At 37.0% G+C, this 17,880-nt stretch overlaps 1 long non-coding RNA gene across 1 annotated transcript; it reads right to left on the minus strand.

Annotated features, from left to right (window-relative positions):
- Positions 1-904: 904 nt before the first annotated feature.
- Positions 905-17,373, minus strand: LOC128311523 (uncharacterized). The gene is made up of 6 exons (XR_008289968.1): positions 16,549-17,373; positions 14,635-14,719; positions 14,088-14,166; positions 12,643-12,754; positions 3,086-3,205; positions 905-1,109 (listed from the first exon to the last, which is right to left on the minus strand). It is a non-coding gene; the product is annotated as an uncharacterized LOC128311523 (long non-coding RNA).
- Positions 17,374-17,880: the final 507 nt, after the last annotated feature.

The raw sequence follows: 17,880 nt of genomic DNA on the forward strand, positions 1-17,880 counted from the left end.
CTTAACAGTAAAAATTTGTGGTCTATATTCAAAGCTGCAGAAAGCGCCACATTTTACCAAAATATACCAGTATTTCCAAGGAGACTTAAATTCTCAACATTATTAGCCCCCATACTCCTCTTCAAAACTCAATGCCTTTGAGGCCTACTGGCCACTTTATGTCTCTGTACTCATGAGAGATAAAGTAAATTATAGTAGAAAAGGTTCAATGTCCTATTGATCCTGCAGATGTGATGAGCTCTGTTATCAGAGAGTTTGACTGCAATCTGTCCAATTTTCCTCAGGGACTTCAGCTACCACAGAAGTTGTATTTGTTGCACATTACTCTATTCAGGAAGATGCACTTCATAATATAGTATATATGAATAGCATCTCCCTAAATAGGGCACTGCACACAACATGGCTGAAGGTGGCTTCTCTGTCCAATCCATCGTATTCCAAGTAGCTCTTTTCATATCTGCCCAATCCCCACAACCACAGCATGACATTAATCTTTGTTCCACAAGAACTTGGCACACCCACCTTACTGCCCTCCGACTTTCATTTCTCCCTGAGGAAGTATGCTCTAGGTATTTTTGGATGGTTTTTATGCCCAAAACAGAATAAGCCTCTTCCTGTTTTTTCTTTATCACTTAATAAATCTTTATTCTCTCTACCCTGTTGGTTTTCAAGTTGTTAGGAACTAAGTATTGAAAATATTTGCTTTCCTCAAAGTAAACCAAACCAAACTCAGAAAAAATAACAACAAAATATTTACTAAACCCCACACTCTTTGGCACCCCCAAATTTCTTCCTTTCAAATCCACATAATATTAGCAAAAACACATGAAGACCCTTAGGAAGGAAAGGGGAGATCAATCAAGGGGTGAAAATATTGAGATGGCAGACAGCTCGTTTCCTGTATTTCTTGAGAGGAACTAACAATTTAACTTACCATTGTTCAATTCCAAGAGACATGAACTTAAATCCCAGAGATGTCCTCTTTCCTTCCTCTCACCTCTAGATTAGCTTGGCCCTTGAGTAGAGGTCTGGTTGTTTGTTGCCTGCATATTTTCCCACTTTTCCATTCTGTGCACCCAGCACTCCGACTTTCCGATGACCACCAGAACCTGATAGAAGATGAAAGATAGCATGTAAAGTTGATAGGGGACCACGCAGAAGGCATAGTCTAAGAGAATGGAAGCCATGTTACATAAATCCTGCAGAGAGGAAAGAGGATTTGGAAACATACATCTGGATAAGTTACTTGCCATAGAGAGAGGGAAAAAGGACTCAGAAGAGACATTTAAACTGGACTTTCCCATGTCTTTTTTTTTTCTTTCAGTAGATTGAAAAGTAAATCAAGTTCCCATTTCACAAAATTGTTTGTTAGAACTTTCACATCCTCAATAAATAGATCTGAACCATCTGTGTTGTGACCCAAGTATCTGGTCTGTGATAAGTTTGTTTATGGACAAAGTCCTCATGGCCTCTTTCAACTCTGACAGTCTTTTGAGTGGTATTTATTTCTACCTTAGCTATGCCCTGTGGCTGATTATCACTGTATAAGGAAGTGTAATAGGGCAGAGAGGGTGCTTCCTCCTGGAGAACAAAATAAAATCAGCTGCATCCCTTGTGTTTGTCTTTAGTCAGAAGAGGAAGAATTCAGAGAGGTCTTTGAAATGGACAGTTCAAGGGGTGCCTGGGTGACTCAGTCAGTAAAGCATCTGATTTCAGCTCAGGTCATGATCTCACGGTCGGTGAGTTCGAGCCCCGCGTCGGGCTCTGTGCTGACAGCTCAGAGCCTGGAGCCTGCTTCAGACTCTGTGTCTCCCTCTCTCTCTCTGCCTCTCCCCCATTCAGGCTCTGTGTGTCTCTCTCTCAAGAATAAACATTAAAATAATCATAATACTCTGCCTCTCAAAAATAAATATTACAATAATAATAATAATAATAATATAATTAAAAACAAGAAATGGGCAGTTCAGTACTGAACTTGAGTGTGTAGTAAACTTGAGTGTTTTAGTTCTGCTAGAAATATGGAAAGACTAAAGTAATATATTCCCAGGTTGCCAAGTTCCTGGGTGGATTAGTCCCCTTCTCTTTGTGACATCAACAGTACTTACTCCACCCTCCCAATCTTTGATGTTTCTGAAATGTTATCTACAAGAACCAGACTATGTCCATTTTATTTCACATTTGTGATTTCATATCTTTATGATATGGTCAGTGTATGAGGAAATAGAATTCTTCTGAGCACACATTCACATTTTTCCTCTCACTCATGAAGTCCATTCGCTATCCCTTTGCTCTGTGCTCACTCATTCTTCCTCTCAAATGTTTCCTCTGCTGCCCTTAAGTGCTTTTGTTATTCAAATGTTGAATCACAGGGTTTATCATTTATAGACCTATGTCTCTAAAATATTCATTGAAATATTTGAAACAACTTCCTTTATACAATGAATCCTTTGAAACAGGTTATTTCCTTCAGGACCGACTTTCAATGAAATTGAGACCATTTCTAAGGCATCTTGCACCATGACAAAGTCCATAAACAATGCTCAGCAGGAATATCATATTCCATGGAACATATTCTACTTAAAGGCTGTACTACAGCCATGTTTGGGATGGATATATCATTTATGTCACCTTTCTCTACATATCTTCCTCCTGAAAACCATCCAAGGCCACCCCAGCATCAAACAAAAATCCCTACATATTCCAGAACAACTATACACAAACACACTCACACACAACCTCTCGCACCTTCTCACAAATAAACACACAATTAAATCTGAGAACAGTCTCCAATGATATCATAGTCACTGCCTACACATATGTGGAGTAGTGAGACATTTTGTGGAGGGAAATCCTTAGATTATGTGAAGAAGGGGGGGGGGAGACTCCATGAGCAGTAGACATGGCTTGTACATGGGTAATAATGTTAGGAGAAAAAATAGAGAAATTTCCTTCCTTTGGTCACAAACTAAATTTTTGCCAAAGATTATAATGGGGTTTCAATTGAAACAGTTGTGGCTGCTTGAGATGCAGGAATACCAAAACCCCTGGTTTTCCATAACCAGTGATTTTGTTAAATAGGGCTTACTTTTGCAAAAGAATCAAGATTTTGCTTCTGTTCCTTCACAAGAGTGTAAAGTTCATTGCTTCCCAAGCAGTGCTCCACTTCTGTACATGGTCTCCAGCTACTGGCTGTCTTCTCTCTCTCCTTTAGTGCACAGCGTTAAGAAGAGAAATCCAAAGGTAAATACGAGAAAACAAGGCAATATTTTATCATTACCAAGAGTTCTGAACTGTGGTTTCTCCTTGCCCACACAGCTTTCACAATATAACTAAAAGATAGGTGAACAATAGTATACATAATACATCAATAAATAAGAATTAAAAAATGTATAATAGACTGACAGAGCCTCATCCATACTTAAGCCCTGATACTTTGGTAACTTCAAATATGACTAAAAATTAATTTAAAAAGAAGAGATTTAGGGGGCGCCTGGGTGGCTCAGTCAGTTAAGTGTCCGACTTCAGCTCAGGTCATGGTCTCGTGGCTCGTGGGCTCGAGCCCCATGTTGGGCTCTGTGCTGACAGCTCAGAGCCTGCAGCTTGTTTCAGATTCTGTCTCTGGCTCTCCCTGCCCCTCTCCTGCTTGTGCTCTGTCTCTCTGTCTCTAAAATAAATAAACAATTAAAAATTAAAAAAAAAAGAAGAAGAGATTTAGTTCTGCAGAGAGGAAAATCAATGGAGAGACAGAAGGCGTCATTACTACACTTCATGTTGTGGTCCCACATGCACAAGCCCCTTTTAAACAAAGTTTGACATCCCATAAGAACAAACATATGAAGAGTTTGCTAGGGGCCCTCATTCCCTGTCTTATTCCTTAGAAGGTATGTACTAGGTTTCCCTGCTATGGCCCTGCATTGAAAGAATGGTGCCTTGGCTCAAGGAAGGACTCAAACAGCCATACCCCCTCCTCTATGACGACTATCTATGTGTACTTGTTATGGATTACTTCAATCTAAGAGGTGCCAAACATACCATTTCAATAAATACCCCAAACATACTCAGTCCAATGAGATTGAAAGAATGTAACCCAAAACATGGAAAACAACCACTCTACTCCCTTCTGTCTTTCACCCTTTTGAGTGTACATTCCCTCAGTTACTGTGCTTTTAATGGGACAAGTTTTAGGACTGAGAGAGAATGAGCCTCCCCTCCTTTCCTCCTTTGAGACTTAGAATATTCGCCCACATTATTCTACTGAGTTTCAACTTAATACAGTTGGCACATGAAAATCTAGTTTGCATTCCCTAGAAGTCAGTTGCTAAGTAGAAAGAATTACTCCATTCACCTATCACATCTAGATATTGCAGGCCAGATAAAGCTCTAATTGGAAGAGAACTGGACAGAACTGTTTTTCCAACTTGAGTCTTCCTTATACTACCACATGAGTCTGACATGGGCATCCTCTGGTCAAGGACAAGGTACTTCAGTACAAGAAGAAGTAGTCATGTACTTCATTTAGGAGGACAAGGCAGTTTCTCCCTCCTACTGTTTCCTATGCCCAGTTGTGATGAGTCTAACAGGCTGCTGTGATACTTTCACCACAGTACTTAGTTTTGGAACTGGATTATGGTCAAGGAAACATCGTCTATCCATCAAAACTGCTCAAAATACCTCAGGTCTTTCTCTTGAATTTATTGACGTCAACGAAAGGCAGTAAAGTTATATTCCACTGCAACATTTACATATACCACCTTCCCTTTCTTAAAAAGTTTATTTATTTATTTTTAGAGAGAGAGAGAATCCAAGCAAGGCTCCATGCTGTCAGTGCAGAGCCTCATGTGGAGCCTGATCCCACCAACCATGAGATCATGACCTGAGCCAAAACCAAGACTCAGACACTTAACCAACAGCCACCCAGGTGCTCCTACCACCTTCCCTTTCTTTATACTTCTTTCACATACCAAAATGCTTCCCTGAATTGGCACTTCAATCACTACAATGGAAACCAAATACCTTACACTAAAATATATATCCCTATTTGTCAACTATGAGGCCAAATGCCATTTCTTCTATTCCTTCCTCTGTCTCCTCTTTCATAGCAACTTCAAAGTGATGGCCACAGCCCATCACATATCAGATTTAGCTGAATCTAAGGACTCAGAGAAGGACCTACTCATTAATACTCAGGGTCCCAATAGAATGGAGAAACATCACAGTAATTTGAATAAAGAATATAAAATAAAAATGAGTTATTAAGTAAACCAGACGATTAGAGTAATGAGTAATGGCTAGTACAAAGTAAAGAGAACTTTAAAGAATATAGCAATTCCAGATACAGCATTATATAAATGTATACATAGTACCCACTAACCCTCAGGTAACATCTGATTCATCTCATTGTTGGTGTCTGTTCAGTTTGTTGGTTGTCTTTTCTCATTCATGTTGTTATTTTCCTGGTTTTTGGTATGACAATGGATTTTATATTTAATAAAAAAAGCCCTGACATTTGGAATTTTAGTTATATAATGAGCCATCCTATCACATTTGCTTTTTTGTTGTCAGGCAAGCGGTCTTTCTGTTGAAGACGGCGTTAAGTATGTATGCTTAGCTTCCCGCTGGGCCCCAGTGACAACACGCTAGCAAAAGTGGGGCAGTGACTCACATTGCCCCTGTGTAGACACGTGGTGGGCAGAAGTACAACTCCTCCTACCTCGGCCCCACTGACATTATCCTGGAAAAAGTGGGACACCAACTCACATGGCCTAATTACCTCCGTGAGGGAGTATAAAATTAGCTCTCCATCGGGCCTCACTTTCAGAGTGCCAACTAGCTCTGCCTCTGCCCACCTCATTCTGCTTCCTTGATGTCAAGAGGGGTAATGACTCCACTCCACATTGGACTCTTGATATTCTCCCACAAAAAGGGATTAGAGATCCTGGGATAAATGGTTAAATCTAGGAATGGGGCAGGGAAATTACAAGACAAGTCTGGATCATCTGACAGTGCCAGAAAGTTATACAGTTCTCAAAACACAAAAACAATGGGGACATGTCACGAGGACATAGGAACCAACCTGAAAGAGCTCCCGGTGGCCAAATCTGGAATGAGAGTAGCAACGGAATGAACAATGCGGTATTCAATCTAACCCAAAGTACAAAGCAGATATACATGAGTCCATATTGATACAAATAAATGATAAAATAAATAAGGGAGAAGATACAAATCTTCTTTATAGAATAATTCCAAATAATACATGCATACAATGCCCCTCCAAGAGGTGGCACTTAATCCCCCTTTTCCTCTGCTCCTGCTATTCCTGAGTGTCTGTTTTGCTTTGTAACCAGCTTTCAATAATAAAGTATGCAAAGGGAAAGTGTATTAACTTTTCAGCGGAGACATCTGACAAACACTAACATGACCAAGTGATCAAGGCTACTATCATCAATGGTGTTATGTATATGTCATAGACCACCAGATGTGATATGATTAGAAGGGTACTTCACCTCTGTGGACTTTTTTCTGAAAGTCAATACACTGAGTCTAATCTTGAGGGGAAAAAAACATAGACCAATTCAAGGTCTGGGGGATAGTCAAAAGTGTACATTAATAGTATTCCTCAATACTATGAGGGTCATAAAAAACAAGAAAACACTGAGAAACTGTCACAGATTGAAGGAGACAGGATATGAAGGCTAAACACAAGGTGATATGCTGGATTGGATACTGGAACAGGAAAGGGACCTTAACGGGGGGAGAACTAGTGAAGTCAGAATAGTGTGGAGTTTAATTAATTGCAATATATTAATGTCAGCGTCTTAGTTTCGAATAATGTATCACAGTAGTGTAAGCTAGTAACATTAAAAGGAAACTGAAACTGAGTGAGGAGTATATGGAAACTCTCTACTACCTTTGCAACTTTTCTGTAAATCTGAAATTATTCCAAAATACTTATTTAAAAAAGTAAGTGATATTATTAAAAAAAAATTAAGATTATGAGACTCAATATTGTTTAGATAGCGATTTTCCCCAATGCTGTCTATAGATTCAAAGAAATGTGAGTCAAATTTGCCAGTTGTTTTTTGTAGTAATTTACCAGTTGATTCTTAAATTTATATGGAAATCAATCTAATTCATATGGAAACAAAATATGGCCAGAACTATCTTGAAAAACTGTAACACATTTATAGGTATCACACTATTCAATTTCAAGGCTTACAGTAAAGCTAAAGTATTCCAGAAGAATACTGAAATTCATCAATGGAAAAACATGGAGAGTTTAGAAATAAACCCACAGTTATATGGACAATTGATTTTGACAAAAGGAGGAAGGCTAGCTAATGGTAAAAAGAAAAGTCTTTGCAGTAAATGTTGATGTAAGTTCTGGATATCTTCAGGGACAGTATAAACCTTGTCTGCTTGCAAGGAGAGTCATGCACCTAAACATTAAAGTAAAACTATAAAGCTTCTAAAAAACATAGCAAATATCACCATGACTTTGGAGTAGACAAAGTTTCTTAGTACATAAAGGCACTAAACCTAAGATAAAATAATGATTAAAAAGTGTTCATCAAATTAAATTCTGTCTTCATCAAAAGATATTATTAGGAAATAAATGGTCTGACCAAAGATTAGAGTTAATACTTCTTATTCTTAAAAGTATTTTGAAAAATAAAAAAGGTACAAAAACTTACAAATTCATTCTATGAAGCCAGCATTACCCTGACATCAACACCAGATAAAGACACCACTAAAAAAGAGAACAACAGGCCAATATCCCTGATGAACACACATGCAAAAATCTTCAAAAGACTTCAACAATATTTTAAAAAATCATTCACCATGATCAAGTGGGATTTATTCCTGGACTGCAAGTGTGATTTGTATTCACAAATCGATCAATATCACATCAACTGATATGATACATCACATCAATAAGAGAAAGGGTAAGAGTCATATGATCATTTCAATAGACACAGAAGAAATATTTAACAAAGTACAATATCCACTCATGATGAAAACCCTGAACAAAGTAGGTTTAGAGGGAACATACTTCAATATAATTAAGGCTGTATATGAAAAACCAACAGGTAACAACATCATCCGTAGTGGAGAAAAACCCAGAGCTTTTCTCTTAAGGTCAGGAATAAGACAAGGATGTCTACTTTCACCACTTTTATTCAACATAGTTCTGGAAGTCCAGCCACAACAATCAGACAACACAAAGAAATGAAAGGCATCCAAATCAGTAAGGAAGAAGTCAAGCTTTCACTATTTGCAGGTGACATGATACTACATGTACAGAAAACCTGAAAACACTGCCAGAACTGATATGCAAATTCAGTAAGGTCTCCGGACACAAAATCAATGTAAGGAAATCTGTTGCATTTCTTTTTTTAATGTTGTTTTTTAATTCACTTTAAAGAAAGAGATGGGGAGGAGCAGAGGGAGGGGGAGAGAGACAGTACCAAGCAGGCTCCACATTCAGCATGGAGCCTGACGTGGGGCTCGAACTCATGTTTGTGAGATCACGACCTGAGCCAAAATCAAGACTCAGACGCTTAACTAACTGAACCACTCAGGCACCCTGTATTTCCATACACTAATAATGAAGCAGCAGAAAGAGAAATTAAGAAAACATTCCCATTTACAATTGCACCCAAAATAGTAAGATGCCCAGGAATAAACTTAACCAAAGAGGTAAAAGACCTGTACTCTGAATAAAATACTGATGAAATAAATTGAAGATCACATAAGGAAATGGAAAGAGATTCTATAGTCATGAATTGGAAAAACAAATATTCTTAATATGTTTATACTACCCAATGCAATCTACACATTTAATGCAATTCCTATCAAAATACCAACAGCATTTTTCACAGAACTCGAAAACAAAATTCTAGAATTTTTATGGAAAGACTCCAAATAGCCAAAGCAACCTTGAGAAATAAAAGCAAAGTGGACACATTACAATTCTGGTCTTCAAGTCATATTACGAAGCTATAATTATCAAAACAGTATGGAACTGGCACAAAAATAGACACAGAGATCAATGGAACAGAAAGGAAAGCCCAGAAATAAACCCACAAATATATGGTCAATTAATCTTTGGCAAAGCAGGAAAGAATAAGAAATGGAAAAAGACAATCTCTTCAACAAATGGTGTTGGGAAAACTGGACAGCAACACACAAAAGAAACTGGACTGCTTTCTAACAGCACGCACAAAAATAAATTCAAAATGGATTCAATACATAAATATGCGACCTGAAACCATGAAAACCCTAGAAGAGAACATAGGCAGTAACCCCTTTGACATCAGCCATAGCAATTTTTTTCTAGATATGTCTATTGAGGCAAGGGAAATGAAAGCAAAAGTGAACTATTGGGACTACAAAAAAAAAAAAAAAAAAAAAAAAAAAAGGAGTATTCACAGTCCCTGACCAGCCTACCACCACCTGATTCATAAGATTCTTATTCCCTAGTCTCTATAAGATATCTGCTTACTATTCTGACTCAAATTACTTTGAACCTCTTTTTGCTTACCCTCCAATTGACTCTACTTTCATTTAGTGTGAAATTATATGATTATAAACAGGAATTGATCTTTTTAAGTCTGTGGTATGTCAGTGGTAATTGCAGAAGTGTACTAGTAGACCAGCACAACTGCTGAAATTATTCATTGTTAGAAATCAAGCTTTGATTTGTCCCTGAAGATTAATGTTTCTCATGCAGATACCATAATGACTCCACAGTAAAGTAAAAAATTGGAAATTACAGAAACAGGAATTTACTCTCCACACCCATCAATAACCTTTCATAAAAAGTCATCGCGTGGAAAGATTTCTCGGATAGAAATCACAGATACTGACTCTAGCGGACTCAAGGATCTCATGAATTTTCATTTTAGTTACAAATGAACACCTGCTAACAAAAAGGACTAATTCATTAGCAAATTGAAAATTAGTGATTGCAATTGCAACAGGGGTAGTAATTTTCATTTGCATAATTCTGTTAAAAAGTATTTTTATAAATCAAGTCCTTTAACATCAATACCACCATATTTTCACCATTTTTAATTGAAAGTGCCTACTTTAGTTCTGAATTCCTAAATAAAACCCAAATTGAAACACAAACATGGAAATAAAATTATTAAGTGAAGGTATGCTGCATTTACATCCAGTTGAGTGTCTGTGTATGTGTGTGTGCATACATGTGTGTGAAAGAGATATAGCTAAACCTGACAGTGGTTTCATAACCTGTTTTTTCAAAGTAATACTTAATTTATCATTGGGCGTGTCTGAGATTATTTCAATTGGCATGTTGACAAGCACTGTAATCTAACTGTTATATTTGAATGTATATTAGAAGAAACTAATAAATAGAATAATTGGCTTCAGGGATATTATTTCTCAGAAAGAAGCCAAATACAAAAATAATTTACTATAAAGGATATAAGAGGGGTGCCTGGGCGGCTCAGTTGATTGAGCATCCAATGCTAAATTTCAGCTCAGGTCATGATCCCAGGGTTGTGGGATAGGGCCACACTGAGTGTGGAGCCTGCTTGGGATTCTCGCTCTCTCTCGCTCTCTCTCTCTCCCCCTCTGTTCTTCTCCCCTGTGTGTGCTCTCTCTCTCTCTCTCTCAAATACATAAAATTTAAAAAAATGAAATTACATAGGAATTAAATAATAGTAGAGATAAAATATGAATTAACAAAATTGTGAATATGTTACGCAGGCCCTGAAGCTTAGGACACAATGATTTAAATCACATTGCAAGCAAATACAAATGGAATACAAAAATAAGTAGCTTTGCATTTTAGCCACAAGGTCAAGTTCTCTCCTTTGGGGTAACAGCGAATGAATTATGACCAAAATCATCTTTTATAATATAATTGACATTATGTTTACACCAATACTATTGTTAACAAGTGATTATGAACGCTGAGCAGGAGAGTAAAAAAATCATATGAACAAGCTTAGCCGGTTATACAGTGAAATAGTATGAAAAATAGTCACTTCACATAAGCTGGAGAAACAGCTGTGATGTTGCAGCTTCTTAAATCATAGTATTGGTATACAACCACTCAATATGAGGACTGGAATGGGTCATTTGATAACTCATCGGTAATGAAGATGCACATACCAAACTTTATTACATTAACTCACATGTCACTTTCCCTGATTATGTATTTCTATGGCCAATCTGAGGTCAGGAGGTTTTACAGAACTCACTGAATTTGGATCATTAAGCTGGATTTTTAATTGTTGTATAATGAGCCAGAAATTATGCTGGGAATCGGTAAGGATGAAATGTACTGACACGTGCAGAATGAGAAATCAGACAAAACATGGCCTTGCATATTTGGCAGTATCCAGTTATATTATCTACAGCTAATACATAATGTTAGACAGAGGATTTTGGTAATTTCATTTGAAAATTGTCATACCATCATCTCAATTTGATTTCAGGAGCTATACAAGTAATCTGTTCCTCAATGATGCATATTATACACTGGCCATAAACTTTTAGATCTCTAAAAGAAGTACCAACAGGATTTCCCGGCTCCTTAAACCTGTTATTTGTTTATCAAAAGAATCAGTGTATCTTTTGGTCGTTGATGACCTTCATGAAAGCTGTTTTAGGGTAAAGAGAAGAAGCTTCTTGCAGTATAACAAAGAGAAAAGAGGAAGGGAGGATATAGGATCAATGAGTGCAAAACCTCCCAAAAGGAAAGAAAAAGAGTCATTTGATGGTAGGGAATGCAGAGAACAGCCTGTTTGTTTCATTTGGAGTCATCCCCTGTCATTTAAGAGAGTTCAGGAGGAATTCCACAATACCAAATGGCATGAGTTAAGGAATGGACTTTATTGAGGAGAAGGGAAAATTGCAAGAGCTGAATCAACAAGAGATGAGAAGGCACAAGCCCTCCATTATTCCATGATCCCCCAGAAAAATGGGTCAGTGTCTGAATCTGTTTGCCCCCCAGCATGAGCTAAGTTAAAACAGAGAGAACTCCCATCGCTACGCCTTCTTATAGGCACGTGTGAGAATGTGATCTTGCCAGATGAAATACAAATAGACTCCTAGGCACGAGGCCCTCTGTTTTTAGGTGCCAGCTTTATACAGGAGCTAGATGGGAATTCCAGAGATGCAGAGTCAGAAGAACTTGGGCTCCCTGGGGCGATACAGTTTCCCTTCCCCATTCAGCCCTGAACATGGGTGCAACTCCTCCAGCTGGGAGAAGGAGCAGCCTGAAGTCAGAGAATACTGTTCAGGTGACTGAGCATAAGCCACTAGGTTTATTTTAAACTTACTAAATCTCCCTTCCTCCTTCCCTTTCTTCCTTTCACATGTGTGTGTATTTGTGTATTCAATTTCATCTTCAATTCACTCGTTCATTGATTCCATTTTGCTATATAAAAATAATATTATTATTTGTATATTAGCTGCATAGTATATAAAATTATATTACTATATAATTATATTAGCATACTTATTTATATTCATTATATATTATATATTAGCATCTTATATTACATATATTGTGATTTTATATTTATATCAACTAATATTCCCTGCAACAAATCTTGTAATATACATCTCCTGATGATACAGATGGCTCCATTGACACATTCCACCTACCATTAAAGAAAGAGTTAATGCCAATTCCATACAATCTCTTAGAGAATATAAGGGGAAATAACATCCTCGATTTATTTTTGAAGCCACCATTATCCTGGTTCTAAATCCAAACCTGTGTGTCAGAAGAAAAGTAAACTATGAACCAACATTTCTCGTAACCATCAAAACAAAATAACATTCAAGTATGGACGTAATTTGCTTCATGAAAAAAATAATACATGAGAAAAACCAGATAATCATTTCAATTAACACAGAGAAGTATTTGAAGAAATTAGCCCCTAGTTGTGATAAATTCCTCAGCAAACTATGAACAGAATGGAACTTCATCCTGATAAGGGGCAACCACAAAAAAAAAAAAAAGAAAGAAAGAAAGAAAAAGAAAAAATCAACAATAATAAAAAAACACACACATAAATATCATAATGTGGTAGAAAAACACGAATGTTCTCTCCTCTAATATTGGGGAGAAAGAAAAGATATCTGCTCTCATTAATTACATTCAAAGTTATACTAGAGGCCCTGGAAAAGTAATAAGCAAAATGAATAAATTTACTAATGAATGCACACAGATGGTTAAGGAAGTCAAATTGCCTTTATTTGCACATGGCATGATAATCTGTGTAGAAAACGCCAAGGAACTTAGCAAAAAAACTACTAGAACAAGTGAGTTTATTAGAAAATTTTCAGGATATAAAGGGAAATCATTTGCACTCCTCTATACTAGCAATGAACAGTTGGAAATGGGGAAAAAAGGCCATTTACCATAACATACGAAAGGGGGCAATATTTAGGATATTATAGCCATTATGCGTTAGTCTGAATCAGGATATACTCTTATTATACCTTCTATGAAATTAATCTACAAATTTTCTGTTTGTACGCTTGGGGAAAAAATCTAAACTTATTTTGTTCACTTTATGCCTTATAAACACTTCCCGGAAATACTGTTCACTTTGTAAGCCGTATACTAGCCTTTAGTCAAAAGCGATAGACTTCTGACTTTCAGTAGGACCCAATTAAATTAAAATTATTGGCATTTATTCATATGTATAGGGAGACATAAAGCTGAGCCTAGTGTTTACCTGACTTTGAACTCATGCATTAAAGAAAAATGGTAATTTAAATGTTCCTTTTATGACTTTTATGTACAACTAATATAATTCTATAATTTCAAAGGAGGCTTATAAAACTCATGATAGAGCTATATCTATATGATTGTTTTACCCTTTACATTGAATTGATTTAATGAACTTCAATCTGTTAAATATTAATATTCTACAAGAGCAGTAATTAAAACAAAGAATAACAGAAACTTTTCAAAATAGTTACGTTATAAAATCATCAGGACATTTTCGTATAATTTCATCAAAGTCTTTGCCACATCAAACCCTTTGCCAGGGTTTTCTTCCACTGAAATATTTAATAGCTTTGTAATGTACACCTACCTCATGAGTGGAGAGACTTGATTTAATAACAATTTTCTTTGCATTTAACTGTTGAAGGCTTCAATAAAGGTAGAGCTCTCTGAATAAAAATAAAAACTAGAGTAGTTTTCAAGAAAGAGAGAATAATGACAGCTTTTTAAACTATGACCACCTATAGTACATTGATAATAATATTAAATAAAATTGTAAGGTAAAAATGATGGAATAAATTGATTTTTTACTGTAACAAGAATAAAGGAGAGTTATTAGTTTTCTTTTTTTTCTGTGATAATATTAAATGCTATATGGTTCACAAAAAGTGCCTATTACAGTGTTTGATACAAAGTATGAGCTCAATAAGTTATAGACACTATGGAGACACAGGTATGATAAGAAAACTAGAGATGTAGAATCAAACGAAATACAGGATGAGTGAATTCTTCATCAGTTATCCTCTAGGAGACTATATGGGCATTATTCACACTACCCTGAGCCCTTCTCTATCCCATTGAAATCCTGGCATTTTAATTCAAGAAATAAGTCCACAACAACCTACCACTAATATTACCTTGAAAATCTATTGGCGTAACTCATCTGATTATGTCTCAAAGTCACATGTTCCGACATCTAGGGTTTTCTTTCTTCTTGTACATCTATATACACAAAATTTGAGTACATATTGAAATATTGTTTTTGTTTATATGTATATTATTTTGAATGATCAAAACCCAGGAGAAGAGGAGAGTTTTATCTATTTTAGCAAAAAAGTGATTTTTTTCTCCACATATAAGATTTCATTTCAGCCTCAGAGTGTGTAAAAATGCCATTGTGTAGTATGTGATTTGTGACATTCAATATAGTGACTTAAGGTTGGGAGGGGTTTTAGCTAGAATAAGGTGATTTAAGTATTCTGAAGTCCTATCTGTATTGAGTTAATAAAATTATTCCAACACGTCCTGTCCCTCACAGAGCTGACACCAGAGAAGTGATCAACTCATGTGATCTCCTTTCAATAATTTATCACAACAGGTTTAGGAAGTACAAGATAGCCCCTGATTCTATGCCTGCACAATCATAAATCATTTTCGTGTTTACAGAAAGTACATTTTCTTCTTTGTGGATGTACATATGACTTAAGAAAGATTGCTTTTCACATGGTGGTTAGTTTTTCCTCCATTTCCATGTGCTCTTACAAAGTTGCAGAGGTGAAAAAAAAAACTGCAGAGAATACAGTTCTTGCATGGGTGACCGTGTCTGATGGAATGGTACCAACATATACAGGTCTCAGTTTATGTAGCGTAAGTAAACTAATTCATTTTCCTACACAGAACAGAGAACCCAGAGGATCTGGTAGCCTATTTCCAGTCAGAATGAAACAATTTCCTTGTTTTAAAGTCCCTAAGGGAGTCATCAGCTGCTAAAGGTACTGCCTCATCAGAAGTGAGGTGGGGCAGCAAGGATCTTACCAGAACTTTCAAGAACGATGGAGAACATTAGAACTCCTGTCCCCTGGTAACTACAGACTCTGATTAGGCAAGTATCTACTGCAAAATGTCTCAGCATATTCCTGAGTGTCCACTCTAAGACATAGTAGATGAAAGGTCAAACAATCTCATATTATAGATACTATTTATTAGCGATGCCAGTGAGGAAACTGAAGCTCAGGGAAGCACCGTAACTTATTCACCACCATACATCAGGTAAGTGGCAGAGTAGAGATTTAAACCCTAGTCTGTCTGGTCAAAATCCCTTTGAATTGTACGGTATTGTCTATTTTCTAAAATGTGTGTGTAACTACTAAAGTAAGAAATCTCAAAACATTTTCTGAATAGACAACTACTTAGATTCAGAGTGAATAAATAAGTAATGGGAAGAACGAAATATGGCCCTTTGTAGCAACGTGGATGGAACTGGAGAGTGTGATGCTAAGTGAAATAAGCCATACAGAGAAAGACAGATACCATATGGTTTCACTCTTATGTGGATCCTGAGAAACTTAAAAGAAACCCATGGAGGAGGGGAAGGAAAAAAAAAAAAGAGGTTAGAGTGGGAGAGAGCCAGAGCATAAGAGACTCTTAAAAACTGAGAACAGGGGCGCCTGGGTGGCTCAGTCGGTTGGGCGGCCGAGTTAGGCTCAGGTCATGATCTTGCGGTCTGTGAGTTCAAGCCCCGCGTCGGGCTCTGTGCTGACCTGCTCAGAGCCTGGAGCCTGTTTCGGATTCTGTGTTTCCCTCTCTCTCTGACCCTCCCCCGTTCATGCTCTGTCTCTCTGTGTCTCAAAAATAAATAAACGTTAAAAAAATTAAAAAAAAAAAGAGAACAAACTGAGGGTTGATGGGGGGTGGGACGGAGGGGAGGGTGGGTGATGAGTATTGAGGAGGGCACCTTTTGGGATGAGCACTGGATGTTGTATGGAAACCAGTTTGACAATAAATTTCATATATTGAAAAAATAAATAAATAAATAATGGGAATATACATACGTTGTAGCTCCACTTGTGTCTTTTTTTCTACGAATTTTCCTGGGTAATTTGCATCAGGGGCTCATATATCCATTTTCCGGAGCTTTTAGCGCTATGTAAAAACACAGAAAAAGTCCTCTTATCACAATGCTATATTTAGAATTTTAATTGATAATATATATTATATGACACAATTTAGCATGAAGCACTGAAATTGTAAACAGACACAGAGAATTCCTGGTAGACCTCTGTGTGCCAAATATTTCCAGATTATCTACTAGCCAAATATGGAACTGTAGGCTCTTTTGGAATTCAGACCTCCTAATTTTCTCCTCACTTCACTGGTACCCCCACAGTGTGGTGACTTTGGTCCTCTCCATGAAACTTCTCCTTATGTTTGCCAGAGATCCACTTCCTATACTTTAGTATACTTTCTGTGAGCTCATTTCTGCATTCCAGTTGTGTTACACCAAGTTTTTTGGCCATCCTTAAAATCTAGGATTCCTGCCATTGTTAGCCTTGACCTTCATAAGATCATCCACTTCTCTCAGACTTCTCTGATTTATTTTTTTAGCAAACATTTATTGAGTGTCTACACTAAGGCAAGGCACTGGTGATACAGCAGGGCTGTGCAAATTGCATATGGCAGTGTGGGTTCTTGAAACCATTATCCATTGGAATTGCTTTGTATGTGTCCTCTACCAGACCCTAAGCTTTGGGAGAGCAGGGAACCTGTCTCTTCTACTCTGCCATCTTCTGTCCCAGTACTGTCATGGCTATTCGAAGTAGATGCAGATTATATCATCATGGTCTGGGCCTTCTCATTCACCTTCCTTAGCGCTAGAATTGCAGTCGACTTTTTTTTTTTTTTTTACACTGGCTTGTCTGTAACTGTGTGTGGGTAAGGACTGGTTTTGATTATGGTTTTGTCAGTTTAAAGATTTTACAAGTCTGTGCCTAATAAAATTATGTTAAAATGATGTTGATAAAAACTCAGTATTTGCCTGAAATGGGTTCTCAAATTTGCTCATAAAACTTTACTCATTGCAATTTATTCACCCACTCATCAAATATTCTTGAGTGCCTATCATATCCCAAGCATTGACCTGAAAACTAATAGAACTCCAATTTCAAGTTCATCACATCATCTACCCTTAGACATGGAACAGCATATGGATATAAAGGAGATTGTAAACAATAGTGTAAATGAGACTATTTCCTTCTCAGCAGCACAATACCATAAATTACCTCATGATATCCTACTTCCTTTTACTATTAGAAATGAAATCAAAAATATTTAATATTCAAAACTCAGCAGACCATGTGCTGCAAAGCCCAGATGTTTATGATTGT

This window comes from Acinonyx jubatus, chromosome X, assembly GCF_027475565.1.
Source record: "Acinonyx jubatus isolate Ajub_Pintada_27869175 chromosome X, VMU_Ajub_asm_v1.0, whole genome shotgun sequence".
NCBI lineage: Eukaryota > Metazoa > Chordata > Mammalia > Carnivora > Felidae > Acinonyx > Acinonyx jubatus.